This window comes from Manis pentadactyla, chromosome 2 (genome assembly GCF_030020395.1).
Source record: "Manis pentadactyla isolate mManPen7 chromosome 2, mManPen7.hap1, whole genome shotgun sequence".
Lineage (NCBI taxonomy): Eukaryota > Metazoa > Chordata > Mammalia > Pholidota > Manidae > Manis > Manis pentadactyla.
Genome location: NC_080020.1, coordinates 86,551,306 through 86,568,290, shown reverse-complemented (window position 1 = coordinate 86,568,290; position 16,985 = coordinate 86,551,306). Strand labels below are relative to the sequence as shown.

General features: G+C 42.2%; 1 protein-coding gene across 6 annotated transcripts in view; it reads right to left on the bottom strand.

Moving 5' to 3' along the window:
• Nucleotides 1-16,985, bottom strand: part of ZNF366 (zinc finger protein 366) — a 330,210-nt gene that overhangs the window by 43,410 nt on the left and 269,815 nt on the right. The window lies entirely within an intron of this gene.

Here is a 16,985-nt window from a genome sequence, read left to right as displayed (position 1 = left end):
TTTCCACCTTTCAGATATCATAGAAGAGCTCAGAAGGTTGAAAGGAAAGCTCTCTTTAGTAGTTACGATAATTAAGGTGAAGAGAAGGAAAAACTCCTTGGATTTCCTTAACCTGGAGTCAGTGATTGTTAAGACACATTATCCAACCCCACCACACTTCCTTTTTGTAAACGGGGTACAGAAGGCTAAACTGACTTCCCTGAATTCACACAGCTAATCAGTGACAAAGTATTCAAATTTTAAAATTTAAGAAGCCCTATTTAAGGTATTGCTTGTCTTTTAAAATTACTATAGACGGACCTGTCTTTCCAGTGCTTTATCCATGAATTTCAGACCTGTGCAGCTGCTTTGATGGCTTTGAGCTGTGCTGTCCAATTCAGCATGCATCAGTGATGCGGGATTCCACCAATTCGTTGCACAGCCCGCTCATGGGGCTAGAGAGGTCTGGGGGAAGTCACCTCTCTCACTCCTCTCTATCTGTTAAGGCTGGACACTATCTAAACCATCTCCAGTAAATCTTATCTTTAAAGCTTCATAGAAAAATTACTTTTCTCACTTCCCCTGTAGTTTGGTCTGATACCAGCAGTGAGTTCTACAAGTAGATGACTCTTGCATACACTTGTACATGGACTTTAAATGAAGCACTAGGAATTATTCTTGAACTCTTCCCCACCATCAATGCTCACAACCAATCTAAAGCCAAGTACTTCTTTCCAGATACCTCTCCAATCTGCACACTTACCCTCCCCTGATGTCCACGGCCAGTCCCCTGGCCCAGGCCGCCTCAGCCTCCCCGGGGCTGCTGCGTTTGTGTCATGAGTGGTCTGCCATGTCACGCTTACTCCACTTCTCTATTCTGTTCTCCATGAAGCACCTGGAGAGAGCTTCTCAGCAAGCTCATAGGACCATATCTTTTCCCAGCTTAAAGGCTCCAGTAGCTTCCCACTGATTTCAGGACAAAGTTCAAAATCTGAACATGGCCTACAAGCCCAGCAAAATATGACTGCCATCCTTTCCCCCAGCACCCTGTTCCTGGGAGCCCTGCACTTCACTCACCTTGGCCTCACCCACTCCATATCCCCGCCTTCAGAACCTCCTTACATGCCATTTTCATCATCTAGGACACTGTTCCCCTCTCTCTGCCTCTTTGTCTGGTTGACACATATTCAGATTCCAGCTCAAGGGTCCCTTCCTGATAAGGGAAGATATACCAATGTTGACAGTCAGCATACGTCAGAGTGGTCATTTTACACTTATTTGTGTGATTATTCACTTAATGTCTCACTCCCTTTGCAGACTTGCTGCTCCTTGAGGGCAGTGAGCTGCCCGTTCACATTCACTGCTGTATCCTGGCACAGCATCTGGCCTGTAAGAAGCCCTCAGTTAATAGGAAGGACAAAGGAAGAAAGGTGAGGCAGTTGCACCAACAAGAATCCTGCCTCTTCCTGCTCTGATACCCTTGAGTGGAGAGGGAATGCCCCTCCTCGCCATTCCTCCACAGTCCACTACATGCCTCTGGGGAGATCACCCGAGTGCCCCAGTGTGTGGATTAGTGGCCTCTGTTTTCATTGTCTATCCAGAATCCAGCCATTGCTCACCACCTCCACTGCCCCAGCCCAACCCTGGTCTGTGCGACAGCAACCTTCCTCCAAGAACTTCGGTTTTTAGTCCAAAATAGATGGAAAATTACTTCCTAATAGCCTCCAAACTTCTAACTTCCACCATTAGCTCCCTTTGGCCTCTCAGCGCAGCAGTCAAACTGATTCTATTAAAATGAAAGTCAGATCTTGTAATTCCCATGTTTGAAACACTCCAGTGATCTCCTATTTTAAAGTAGGAGCTGAAGTCCACCCAGTGGCCGAAAAGGGTCCCCATGATATAGTTACCACTCTGACCTCATACCCTACAACACCCTCCCTCACTTACTCCACTTAACCCCACTGGCCTTTGGTTGTTCTCACATACACCAGGCATTCTCTCACCTCAGGGCCTTTGCACCTGCTGCCCTTTCTGCCTGCAGGGCTCTTTCTCCAGATACCTATATGGCTCTTTTGTTGCTTCAAGTTTTTGCTCAGTATCACCTTTTTGAGAAGGCAGACTCTAACCCTGGCCTCCCAGCACTCCTTATTCTGTCTCCTTCCCTGCTTTATTTTTCTCCATAGCATCTAACACATAACTTGCTTACTGTATTCAATTTCCACTTCCCTTTACTAGAATGCAAACTCTACAAGCACACAGGTGCTTGTCTTTTGTTCCTGATACATCACTAGTGCTTACAACAGAGTCTTCCAAGAAGTTGTTGTCCAATAAATGTTTGTTGAATTAAAAACTGAGGCTCAAAAACCAAATGAGTATTCATATTTGAACTGACTGTTTATAGTTCATAATGCATGAGCAAAACCGAAAGTTTCTGTGATGACTGCCCTTGTACTGTTCACCATGTAACTTATTCATTATGTAAGAATTTGTTCTACATGTAAGAACTTGTTTGTTATGCCTCAGAAGATTGGAGACTGACGAAAATTAGTCTTGGGGTGGATTAATGATTGTGCATTGAGCATTGACTCCCCTATACAGAATTTTATTGTCGTTAACAACCATTTGATCAATAAATATGAGAGATGCCCTCACAAAAAAAAAAAAAAAAAAAAAAAGGACAGACTTCCAATGGTAAAATAAATAAGTAACCGGGATGTAATGTATAGCATAAGGAATATAGTCAAGATATTGTAACAGCTTGGTAGGGTGATAGCTGGAACCTCGAATTATGTATATAAATGTTCTACCACTGTGTTGTACACTTGAAACTAATGTAATGTAATACTGTGCGTCAACTACCCTTCAATAAAAAATAATTATTTAAAATAAATAAATAAATAAATAAATAAATAAAAAATAAAAAATAAAAATAAAAATAAAAACTGAGGCTCAACTCTTGTCCCTGAAAAATAAGCAGGCTTAAAACCAGCCATCCAACATGAACATGCACAATTGGCCTATGTTGTCGGTGGGGCCAACTGTGCTCCACTGCAAAGCTAGCTCAGGAGTCTTGGAGGCTTCCTAAGCCCAGATCAGCTGTCCAGTCTCCCTGCTCAGTTCTGGTAACTGTCTGTGAGGCCCAAGGAAACAGTCTAGTTCCAGAAAGCATCTAAATGGCTCCTCCCAGCATCCTCCCCACTGCCCCCTCCTTTACTCCACCACACACAAATACATCACACAACCCTCTCTCTTTCCAAGGACACACTCAGGCTATTTCTAAAACTGAGATTCTAATCCAAAACAGTAGCCAACACACAGTGCATCTCTATGTGCACAGGAAAAGACAGGAGACCTCTGAACAATTTCCTGGCCTATATTTTTCCATTCCAGTAAATGAGGCCTTCTTTAGCTCAGGAATCTCTCCCTGAACCAAGCCAATGCCTAATGGCACATGCCATTTGTTACTGCCTGTGCTTGTTTCTTTGTTTTTTTTATTTTCTATTTTGAGTGATCAAAATAGATCACTCAAACAAAACTGTTTAACCTGCTGGTTTCTGAGCCATAAAGCATGAGCTCAAGTGCTGTTCAGCCTAATGGACTATAAAGTTTGTAAAACTTTTCGAAGGCAGAGAGTGTAATTCATGTATTCCATATTATTAAATAAAATGCCTATTTAGGAAGGGAGCTCTCCATTAGCATTATATATGCCTTAACTAGTAGTCAACAGTTGGTAGAGCTGGTTGTCAAGACTTTTATGCAGAAGGGAATGTCCCCACGCCCATGCCACCATGCCCCCAACCTGACAGGAACCCTCGTCCCCCTGGGACCCACTTTCAGGTGATAAGCATATGGATGTTAATGGATGGGGTTAAGTTCCTTGGGGTGGTGAAGACCCTAGGATAAGTTAGTGTATCTTCCTACCCTATCAGTTTTATGGAGTGGTGAAAAAATTAAACATTTTAAATACAAATATATATAGATATGTGTGGAGCAGAATGCAAAAAAATGAGACAGGTTAAAGTCTGAAATACCACCTGTGGCAGACCACCTAGGATTTCTTTCCCAAATTTTTCTCTCCCATTAGGCATACTTGGATTAGGAAAGTCTGAGAATAGACATAACACAGCATTTCCTCTGGGCTCCCAAGAAATGAAATATTGGGGTTGATTTTCTAAGGGCTGGTAGAGTCTGTCTTATTATTTTATTGTTCCTTTGAGCAAGAAAATTTTTTTTCTGGAGACTGTCCTGAAAGTAATGGAGGAAATCTGGGGCACCCTTCCCTATGGACCTTGAACATCCATAAGGCAGCAGCTTTACCAAACTAAGGGCAGAGAGGCCCTTTCTCATTATTCAGCAAATAAAAGCAATAAGCAAGGAAACCTATCACACTTAAGACTATGATTAAAAGCAAAAATCTGGTATGTGTTCAAAGGTGAAACTTCTGTTACATAATGATTTCACACTGTATGTGCTGAAGACCTTTAAAGAAAACAGAAATGGGTAAAATAAAGTCTGGGCCCCAGTAACTTTGATTTGGCTCTAACCTGTCTACATCCAGGGGCACATTCTTACCATCTTAAGCCCCAAGAACACTTTGGCCCAGTAGAGCATTTGGAGAGGAGGTGCAGCACATGTATGTAACATACTTGTAGAATATACCCACTACAGGAGAGCAAAGAGCTCAGGAGAAGACAGTCCTGCCACCATGCTGTTCCTATGCATCCACTTTCTCAGCTATAGTAACATCTTATTCATCAACTATTTTTCTCTCTCTCCTTCTCATTACATAGCTGGATTACATCCCCCTATTCCTTTTACACATAGGCATGGCTGTAAGACTTACTTTGGCCAACAAAATGTGAGCACAAGTGACATGTGTCACTTCCTTGTGGAATCTTTGAGAGGTGGTTCATGATAGCACATGGTTTTCATTCTCTCTGCCATAGCAGCCTGAAACATGCCCAGTAATAGCTGTCAGCCAGGGACCTACAGTTAAGATGACCTGGGTGAAAGCTACAATTCATCCATGTAATGGATATGTAATGGAAATGAGATTTAAATCCTTGCCTTCTTTCTTTTTAAAAAAAATTTTTTTAAGTCAAAGCAATTTGGAGACTGTTTGTTATTAAAGCATAACCTAGTCTATCCTGACCAATACACTACTTCATGGATCTGGTGAAAGATTAAAATGAGACACCTCATAGGTAATATGCATGCAAGCACCAACTAAATGTTAGTTCTTTCCTTCCTCACCAAATCTCTGTGCTTTATGATCCTTCCCAGTCCTTCCTTATCAGCCCTGAACTATGCTACTCTTCAGAGAGTTATTTTCAGTTAAAGAAGAAGGAATATGAACTTTATGTTAAGACTTCCTAAAGCATTCCCTAATGCCTTTAAAAGAGAGAGAGAGTACGTGAGTGGGGCACAGCTGGGAATTTCCCTGATGGGACAAGAACATTCTCTCTGAAATTTACAAAAGAGAAAAGAGCTAAGGCTCTTACCAGGGAAACAGACCAGAAAGTAAAAGCAATGAACTCTGACAATGTCCAGCACGGAGCATTCTCTGCTGAATGGTGTCATGCAGCTCTCATGAGGCTGGGATCAGTCACAGGCACCCTGTGGGCATCCGATCTGACTCTCCTTTAACAGGTTATCTGTCCAGGAGAGCAGTGGAGCCCTTGATTTATTTAGTACCAGCTTTCCTGACATTTCAGTGAGAATGACGAAGGCAGTCAGACCTCAAGCTTCTAGCTCTTTACTCACTGGACCCTGAAGAGACCTCTCCCTCCCTCCAGCCTATCCACACTGTAGTTCCCTGGTTCTGAGGGGAAGCCAGCAGGGCCACTGATGTTGCTCTGACCAAATTACTTGAAGTTAGTCACTTAACAACTCACTCGGGCCAGCAAACTAATACTTTTTAGGGTGTTTAAATTCACTTTGGAGGAAAAAAGTTCCTACCTAGAATTACTCTAGGAAGCCATGTCTTTGAGCTTTACTCAAAGGGTAAATCATAATTGACCAACTTAGAAGGCATTTTAGGGCTGTGAGGCTCCCAATTGTTGAAAATTCTGTAAGAGGGGAAGGAAAGAGGAATGGAATATAGATGAGACAGAACTGTATAAGGTCTCCACCTCTGAAGTCACTCCCAGAAATGAGAGGCATGCAGGACAGCTCTTCTTCAGAGCTTACTTCTGGAGAAGAGACATGCAAAAAAAAAAAAAAAATGAGAAAGTGACAGAGAATAGTTATTTAAAAGATTTGAACTAAGCTTGTATGGAGGGACAGGTACTGTGCTGGGCATGGAGGGATAAGTTAGTCATGGCCCTGACCTTCTCAAAGGTAGCAGACACTATTGCTGTTTTATGTGGGTTCATTGCAGAACTTTAATATCCCTGCTCATCCCCAACCACTAGATGCCAATAGTGCATTCTGATAAGGAAAGTCATTCAGATAGTTAAAAGGCACCCCCCTATTTCCAAAAGCCTCCAACGGGGACTGGTCTGGCCCCAGCTGAGAACTACTAAACTTGAGTATGATAGTTGCTGAAGGTGGTACAACAGAGAGCTCTCAAAAAGGCATGAGACCCCAGCGAGGGTAGGAGAAGCCAAAGAGAAGCCCACCCTGAGATCCCCTTCCTCTTGCTGAGATGTCACTTACTGTCTACATATTTCCCTGACCCACGGACTTGGATTTCCAAAGAAGGCAGAACCCAGTCTGAGGTGCTATGGAGTTTTCAGTAGACACTGGATTAAATTAGATTACTGAGGGAATGAATAGAATCACTTGAAGAAAGAGGAAGAAGCTATAAAATGTGGGGATTTGTTAGAAAGAACCCCTAGACATCCTTGATAGTAAATTTGTTGGCCTTGATAGATGCTAATAGAGCTGACCCACAGCCATGGAGAGGGCTTAGATGGGTAAAGGTGTGTCATGTCAGAATTCATACTGTACGACCACCTCGGGGGTCTGGCACATACTATTGGCAGCTCAAAGCCCTCTTCCTCATTTTTAGGTTGCATGTGATTACTTGGAGGAGGAAGGAGGCTGATAAGAGAAAGGGAAACTAACATCGACTAAGCACCCAGCATGGCTAGGCAATGTACTGAGTGCTGAAGCGTGTCATAGCACAGAGAAGCTGGGTGCTCTGTAAGAAGGAGCATAACTCGGGAGTGAGGCAGCCCAGGGTTTGAATTCTAGATCTTCCTCTTACTGTGACAAGTTAATTTCTGAGAAGATAGTCTCATAGGATAGGATGAGGGCTGAGGAGCTAGACAAATGATAAAGTGCATCAGTAATTGTCGTTCCAAGTTCCTGGTTGTTCAGTCTGGGACCCCATCAGTTGGACCTTTTTTTTGTTGTTATTAAGGTATCATTGATATACAATCTTTTGAAGGTTTCACAGGAACAACAATGTGGTCACTACATTCACCCATATTATCAAGTCTCCCCCCACACCCCACTGCAGTCAGTGTCCATCAGCGTAGTAAGATTGGAACCCTTCAGCTGGACCTTTTGAGGGAAAATCCCAGCAGTTGCTGTGGCCCTGAAAAGAACCCTCAGAAAGCCCAGCTCTACTGTGCACTGGCCAAACCCCCGAGATTAGGAGAGGGGAGCTGTTCTTAGTCAAACACGGACAGGGACACACAGGAGAGTATGCAGAGGCAAGCAACCTGCTGGTGAGGACCAGAGCCATCTGTGGGATGGCAGCCAGGAGCTGACATGTGACAAGGAGGTGCACTGGGGCCTGGGGCCTGGATAGCCTATGTTTAAATACTGCAAATAGCTGATCCTGAGTATTAGATTTGTTTTGTGTGATCCTGGGGGGAAAAGGGCCAATGGATGGAAGTCATAGGGAAGCATTCATCTCCACTCAGTAACCATTAATTTCCTGGAAACTTGTGGGAGGCTCGACCTGGATCTTGTGCACTTCAGCGCCCCTAGCACCAGCTCAGAGCCTCACCACACAGCACAGCTGAGGGGCAGTAGCCACTAGGATCACTATTGGTTGAACCTGGGAAAAGCAGCCAGTTCTGAGAAGCTGATCACCTCTTCACTGGCTCATCTGCCTGAGAATTTGTTTACAGAAACACCTATGTCAGCCAGTATTGAAACTCAGGGCAGCCCATCTTTTAAAGTCTAGAAATAGGCTCTTTTCTCCTACCTCAACACCTCACTTTGCAAACACTAAAAACAAACAAACAAACAAACAAAGCCTGTTTGTATTAGGCTCAAAGCTTTTTTATGTAATAAGCCTAAATAATTACCCATTGGATGACCTGGAAGTGAAATTTTAAGCTAGATAAACATTGAGCCAGCTATGAAAGTTCATTCTAACTTCCTTTGACCCTCTTAGAACTGTGTCCTCAGCATTTTGGTTTGTGGCAAGAAAGCATGCTCCTCTCCTCCTCTCGGGACAGGCTACTAGTCTTGTTTCCTCTTACAGGTTTTGATGAGGAATAAAGCCTGTACTTCACTTCAGTTTCAAGCCCAAACTCTTTCCACCAGATCCCTCAAAAGCATGCCTTGATGCCTCTAACACATAAAGCTGATAGACTTGTAAAGTCTTCCAGACCAGAAGATAAAGAATCATCATCTCGCTTGAGCTCACTGAAGCCCATACTCCCAAATGTAGCATTTGCATAAAAACAACTGTCCTAATGCCTGCCTGTTACTAAGGAAATGGAGGTGAGGAATTGCCTACCTAGAACTGTACTCTCTTCCTATCTTCATTTATTCATTATTCATTCCAAAAATGTCTATCAATTCTCAACTCTGTGGGAAAAACAGCGGCAAGTGGTGCCCAACAACAGTATTTGCTTAGCACTTCCTATGTCACAAGAATGTGTTAAACGCCTCATGTGCATTAGCTCATGTGACTGTCCAGCATCCTATGGAGTAGGTCCTACTCTTTTCTTCATTTTGCCAGTGAAGAAACTAGGACATGAAAAGGTTAAGCAAAGTGACTGACATCACACAGATAATAAAGGAAGGAACTAAGGATTTTTTGTAAATAGTTGTGGAGTGAAGGAAGAAATTAAATAATAATGATGAATACTTCCAGACACTCTGGACTTCTATCAAATATACATACTTACTTTAGGGGGCAGTTTAAGAGTGGGAAAGCTCGCTGCCACCAGAAGACCTGGATCATTGAAAGCGCCTTCCTGCTCTGTATTAGGGAACCGCAGCTTGAGTCTGCTGTGGGGATTCCACGCTTCTTGGCATGAGCACTCCCTTTGTAAAGTTAAAAATCTAACCCATTTTCCAAAATCTCAATGAGTTAGAAAAAATACAAAATAACCAGAAGTTATTTTGAATTCACTAACATCTTTAATTAATCACCATAATATAGTCTGATTTGAAAAGCTGCTATATATATACTTTAAAAACATTATTTAGTCAGGACGCAAACATTAAGCATTTGACATCTAACTAGAGACTCCTTGACTTCTTGCAATAACTCCACAGACCCCTGGAGAGCCACAGAGCTGTATAACTTCAGCCAAATGGTTTCCCTTCTAGGGGCCTCAGTTTCTTCATCTCTGAAGTGGGGATATAGAGTTTTTACAAAGGATCTCAGAGAGAATTAATGTGAGACTAGCAGGAAAGTGGAGGGCTCTTGTTCTAGAGTTCAAAAATGGTTTAAAGTCCAGTCCTTGAAAAATATAGTCCCAACATAGCTAGGGAGACAGACATGCATGAAAGAATTAGCAAGCAGAACAACCCACTAAACTGTGCCTTCTGGAATCTGGTTCTAGAATGTGATTCTGTGTAAGGCAGGGGGTGAATGCAAAAGGCATTCACTATAAACTTACACACATAGGGAAAATTCAATTCTCTTAAAAGCTATCAAATATGTTGTTGGGGATGGGTTGCCATCTATGGCTGAGACACTTGAAGTTGCAGGGATGCACAGGTCATCTGGGCTTAGTTGCAGGGATGTGCATACATCCCTTGCTGTTCTGCACTGAAATGGGAGTTGGGAAACATGGGCATGGACACATCATGGTGATGGGAGATTTTTGGTTTGGTTTGGTTTGAAGCTACCCCTTCTTTGCAGTGAATGGCTACCAGGGAGAGGAAGTTATACACTGGCCCTAATATTAATGTTTAATAATATTTTGATCCAAATGTAATTTAAGGCACATTTATCATGCAAATTGAAACTTGCTGTTTAACTTAACTGACTCAACTGTCTGCATAATGTCACAACCTTGAAAGTTTACAGCCTGCTCTCATCACTTACTCATGACATAACTGACTCCAGGGGATGGAATCTTGGAAGAAGTTTCCCTCATTGATACTGGCTTGAGAGCAGCAGGAATTACTCCCGTCTCTCCCTTTGGATTGTTTGGTTGAAGATACAAGCCATTCTATGACGCCAGGAGCCCCGGTCTGTGTTAATGAGCACACAGCTTGGTGACTTAGAGGCCTCTCCTCCTCACACTCCCAGGATCGCTGCAGGTCCCCTGAGCAGGGGGCGTTCAGATGAATAATTAAAAGGACTAACACATACTGAATATTACTGTGAGGCAGGCACTGTGCTATGCAATTACATAAATTATCACTCCTAATTCCCACAATAAACCTTAAGAGGGTATGGCTGTTTTATAAATATCATGCAGATGAAAAAATTAGAACTACCCAAGGTCGCACTGCTGGCAAGAGGGTTGGGACTTGATCTCAAGAAGCTGCCGCTAGGACGGGGTTGTAGGCACACCTCTGTCTTGCCACTCCCCCAGCCCCTCGCCTTTCTGGGCTTCCTCCTCACTCTGGTTGATGTGCCAAGAGGATGGGGACCCAATAAATCGAGAGGCAACTGAGTGAGAAAGAACAAAGCCTTTGGTTGTGGCTTTGTATGTGGCAGTTGGTGGCAGGCTGGCGGGGAAAGGACAAGAGGAATGTGGACAGATGTGAGATGATCATCCTTAAGGAAATTCTCAGAGCATGGGACTTAAAATCAGCAACATTCATAGAGACCAGTTCATCCAACCCCATCATTTTATAGATGAGGAAAGAGAGGCCCAGAGAGCTGTCCACCATCACAGAGCTGGCTGTGGGCTGAAGGAACAAGCCGTTCTATCACGCCAAGAACCCCGGTCTGTGTTAATGAGTACACAGTCAATCGAGATCCTCTCTCTCCATCTTCTCTCCTATGCTCCTCTCTTTCATTAAGTACTGATTATTAATTATTGATTGAGTACAAGAGGATATACAGCCAAAACTCCTCCATTACACCCCTGTGCCTGACCCCAGTCATCCCACTCTCCTGCCCAAAGGCAAATTCTACCATCAGGTCTATACACACTTCTAGAGATATCCTATGCATATAAAAACCATGCTGGTTTTGTTTTTTTACACAAAAACTGATAGCATTCTATACACTGGCAGAATCTTGGAGATTGCTCCATTATCAGGACATATAGAGCTGCCCCATTTTTTTCTTTCAACTTTTTAACAGCTTTATGGAGGTATAATTTACATAATATAAAATTCATGCATTTTTAACTGTCAGTGTGAGGAGTTTTAGAAAATTTATACAGTTGTGCAATCATTACTGAAGTCCAATTCTGGAATAATTGCATCACCCCTTAAAAGCTCCATCATGCTCATTTGCAGTCACTCCCAGCTTCTCCTTCCAGCCCCAGGCAACCACAGATCTACTTTCTGTCTCTATAGTTTTGTGCTTTACAGAATTTCATATAGAAGGAATCATTCAATATTTATGTGTATCTGGCTTCTTAAATAACATTGTGTCTAGTTGCTTTCATTTAGCATGATGCTTTTGAGATTCATCCACATTGGTGCACATAATAGTAGCTCCTTTTTATTACTGAGGAGTATTCCATCAAGTAGATATACACCTTTTGTTTATCTACTCAACAGTTGATAGACCTTTGAATGGGTTCCAACTTGGGGCTATTATGAATATTGCTTCTGGGAACATGTGTATACAAGTCTTATGTGGACATTCAATTTCATTGGCAGGGTGGGGAAAGTTATCCAGAAGTAGAATTGCTGGGTTGCCTGATAAGTGTGTATTTAACTCCTTAAGAAACTACCAGACTGTCTTCCAAAGTGGCAATACCCTCTTACATTTCCACCAGCAAGGTATTAGAGTCCTAGTTTCTCCACATCCTTGCCAACATTTGGTATTTCAGTCTTTACAGCTTTAGGTAATTTACTGGATGTGTAGTGGTATCTATCATGGTTTTAGTTTGGGTTTTCCTAACATATTGATATTGGGTATCTTGTATATATGCTTATTTGCCATTTATTTATCTTCTTTGGTTAAGTATCTATTCAAAAATTTTTCCCAGTTTTTAATTGTGTTGTTTGCCTCATTACTGAGTTAGGAGTTCTTTATATATTCTGGAAACAAGTCCTTTATCAGATCTCTTTTGCAAATATTTTCTCCTAGTTTATGGCTTGTCTTTTCTTTTTTATAATGATGTCCTTTTTTTCAAAGAGCAAAAGTTTTTAGTTTGATGAAGTTCAGTTTATCAGTTTTTTTCATTTATTGTTGGTGCATCTTGTCATAACTAAGAAATCATTGACTGACCCAAGATTACAAAATTTTCTATTTCCTTTTAGAAAGTTTAAAATTCTAACTATTACATTTAGATCTATGATCTACTCCAGGTTAATTTATGTGTATGATGTGAAATAATAGCCTAAGTTCATGTTTTCTTTTGCATATAGGTGTTCAATTGTTTCAGTGCTGTTTGTTTCAAAGACTTTCCTTCCCTTGTTGCATTACCTTTGCACCTTTGTTAAAATCAGTTGAGCATATACCTAGGGTCCATTCCTGAATTCTATTCTGTTCCTTTATTTTTTAGGGCTGCATAATATTCCAATGTATAGATATACTGTACTTAACTAATTACCTATGGACATTATGCTATTTCTAATCTTTTTCTGTTTCAAATAATGTTGTGGCAAACTGCATTGTAAGCATGTCTTTTTGCATCTTTTAGCTGTAAAATAAATTCCAAGAGGAGTCAATTTTACATTTTGATAGACATTCACAAATTGCTCTCTGTAGTGAAGTTTTATAATTCACTATTACCCAGCAATGTATAGCAATACTATCCAAATCCCCAAGAACAAATATACTAACAAATGTTTCATCTTTTGTTTCATCAAATAGATAAAAATGGTATCTCATAGTTTTAATTTGCATTTTCTTATTATGAATTAGGATAAAGATCTTTGTTTTTTACACACTCAAGAGACAACTGTATTTCATTTTGCGTGCAATGTGTTTCGTGTCGTTTGCCCATTTTCTGGTCATTTTTAGTTCTTCGTGATACAAATTATGCATGTTGTTCCTGGTTTATCATTTGTCTTTTGACCATGTTTATTGAGTTTTGCCCCTTTAGAAACTTTTTATTTAATGTCATAAAATGTGTCATAAATGCTAAAGCTTCTGGGTAAAACTAGAAAGACTTCCCTTACTATGAGATTCAAAAAAGTAAATCTCCCATATTTTTCTAGTATTTTTTTTATTTTTAACACTTTAAATCTTTGATCTATCTGGAATTTACTTAAAGAAACAAAGTGGGGATATAAGTTTATCCCAAATAGCTAGTCCCAACATCACTCATTACTTACTCAGCTTTCCCCTCTGATATACAGTGCTATTTTTGTCATATACTAAATTTCCAGATGCCTTTGGACTTATTGATGTGCAATAAACACATTCAACCCTCTATCCCCTGACTTCAGTTCAGACTTCTCTCTTGCATTACTTACATTCTCAAAACCACACAGAAAGTGAATGAAGCACTTTATGAATTGCTTGCAACAATGCTGGAGTCTTCTTTCACCTTCTACCCCACTGCCACTAGCTAACAAAATTCAAACTTTTTAACACCTCTAGGAAAAATATAATTAGGATAGCAGATCTGTTTGAAAGTACAGGGGAATGAGAAACAGATATTATATTCTTGAGTCAAATAAACAATTTGGCGCTAATCCACAATTTCCTTCTAGAAGAGCCCATGATTTGGGGCAGGCTGTGTGTGTACACACATGTGTGTAAAGCACATGTGTCATGTACAGAGGAGATAGCACTTGGTTAAGTAAACCAATTTCACCTCCCCCAAAAATCCTTACTGGTTGAAAAACAAATAAATTGGGCACTTCATGTCCTAATCCTTCTGGGGAGGGATTTGCTCATGGTTCAGTATCCTTCCCAACTTTGCATATTAAATGTGATGCAGGAATTCCTCTCCTAGGAGGCTTGGACAGAGCACAAAGGAGCCAGTGAAAGCCATGGTAAAGAGTGGGATGTCTGAGCACGTAGTAATTGTGAAGACATGCCCAATGGAGTCATCTTCTTCAAAATGATGTAGCATTGGGCCGCACCACCTTTTCCAAAAACTGGGCTCTCTGCTCTTTCTCCAATGTCCCCTTTGGACTTGGGGCCCAGGCTGCAGCCGCCAGGACATAAGAATCTTCTGTCCCTGGGCCCTTGTAGAGCCAGAGACAGGTGACTGTGCTGAGATGTTGCTGGACTAGCAGGAGGGCCGTGGAGGATGTTGGGGCAGACACTGACTTGCTTGCTGTATTACTGGATATCACCCCCAGCTTTCTACTGAGTGTTGAGAAAGATGATGCTGGAGATAGTCCTTCCTTGCCCAGCTCTAAAATCCTGGTATCCTGGTGGGAGGGGGGGACTCTGCTTATAGCTGGGAGTAACCTGGTAGAACTCTTTGCATGTTCCTTACCCTAAGAGTTCAAGTGCCAGTAGTTCAGGAACCCCATCTTAATGGTTTAAGTATAGTGCTCCTTAGCACCTTAAAAGTGTTCAGTGTATACCCTGTTTTAGGATAATCTTGGAAGACCTCTCTTTGTATTTTTTTTAACTGAGAAAGTCTTCCATGGATGGGGGTAAAGGAGGGTGTTTCCATCATGCTGTGAAAAAGAAAACTGCCTTAATTAGGCAAACAACAAGCAAAAAAGTGAGGGGTGTATTGGGGGGTATTCTATAAAACAGGGTTAAAGACATGAAGTTCTTCAACTCCCTGCACTTCCATAGAAGGCCAGAGGGCCTCCATTAAGGGGGAGCAGCCATCTCCATGCAGGCAGAGGCCTGGGTGAAGCAAACCAGAGGCTCTTCCGGTTCTCTCCCATGCTCTCTTCCTGCCCTGCTTCCTCCCCACCCCTGCAACAATAGCTCCCTCTTGATTTCTGTTCCCAGAGAGAACAGTGAGTCCCCTGCAAAGGAAACTCTTAAGGCTTCTCTCCACAGAGTTTTTTAACTGGGAAGAGTGGGGAGTGCGTCGGCATCTGCTCCTTGGCAGTTGATGCTGGAGACCCAGGTAGATGCAAGGCGGGTGGGGTTCCTTTGCTCCCATCCTTCAGTGTTCCAAGGACCAAGCTGGTAGAGGACAGCTTCTTCCCAGAAGGGCACTGAGGTGCTCCTTTGCACACAGTTGCCTTCAAATATTTTTTCAAGCTGCTGAAAAAGCTGAACACCTTTTTGGGGTGATGTTCCCAAAATACTTGTCCCTGTCCCAGCTGGGCCTCCTCACCCTGAGCCAACAGCTTGTGGAATAAGCAGAGGGGCTCAAGGCCCCTTGGTATGGAGGTAACTTGCTGCAGGAGGCCATGAAAGTCATGCCCAGTGTTGCTCAGAGCTGAATAGGCTTGAGACTTGTCCAGGAACACCACCATCCAAGAGGGAGTTATGTTGTCTTAGACAAGGCCAAAGCTAGCAGATGGCTTTGTAATGCCTTGGAACAAGGACTGGCATTCCGAAATCACTCTGTATCCACAGCAGGTCAACAGGCCACAACCCTAAGGCAGTGCTGCTCAAACGCGAATGTGGACCTGAATCACAAGGAGATCGTGGAACACGCTGATTCTGATTCAGGAGCTCTGGGATGGAGCCTGAAATTCTGCTTTTCTAACTCCAGGTGGTGCCCTGCTGTGGGTTCTTGGACCACATTTGAGGAGCACTGCCTTCACGGTTACATAAGGTAAAAAAGTTATTAGCTACGATGACACTTCCTCCTTAATAAGAAACCTGCAAACAAGCGATTTAGTGAGCAAACCACTTACATGCTCTAGTTTACCTGCTAAACAAGGTGGTTGCCTTTCTTCATCTCTAAAATGGGTGTGTGTGGGAGGGGGGAATAAATCCCTGCTTGTTAGAATGGGGGGTTAAGTGAAATAACTATGGAAAGTTCTCAGAGGGCCCCACATCTGGTAACGACGCCCCGTGGGTGTTACCCGCGGTAGTGACAGTGCTCTGTGGTTATCTCATTGTCCCATTTCATAGCAGTGGGCATCATAGGAGGAGGGCCAAGTGGGGCCCCAACATGTCAGGGGAAAGTAGGGGAATGGATCAGAATGGTCTTTATGTCCTGGCAGTTGGCTTTAACGAGATCAACTTTGTTACTGTGAAGAGAGAGAGCGTTTTCAGTTTTTACTATGAATAACAGAAACCTTGGACCCCAATGATGTTTTTACATTTATATTTACTTTATATTTGCCAAATACATACAAAACGGCTTCAATCCAGTATTTGTTCATTTTGGCTGTCTCCATCACCTAATTATATAAAGGAAAGGGTATTGTGCTCCGTGAGGATATCACATTTCCCTCCTTGAATTCACCCCTTCATGTTTGTGTAAACTCAGCCCAAGTGGCATCCCTTTAACTTGGATTTACAGCCCTGCCTATAAAAAAACCACAGAGCGCTGAGCATTTCCTACGAGGCTGAATCCTGGCTCACAGATCTTGTAGTCAAGGAAAAACAAATGACCTCTCTCTCCTGCTCCAAAAACAATTTGCTCACCCATCATCTGTCCTGAAAACAAATGGAAAATAAAATGTAACCACAAGTCTTTTCTGTGTATCTGATAAATGTTTATCTCCCATGAGCAAGTGAGTGGAGGACCTTGCCAAATGACATGTTAATATATATGTTGTATCCCCACTTCCATAATGGTGGAACAAGCCATTATTCCAATTCAGGTGAGGAATAAATATGTCAA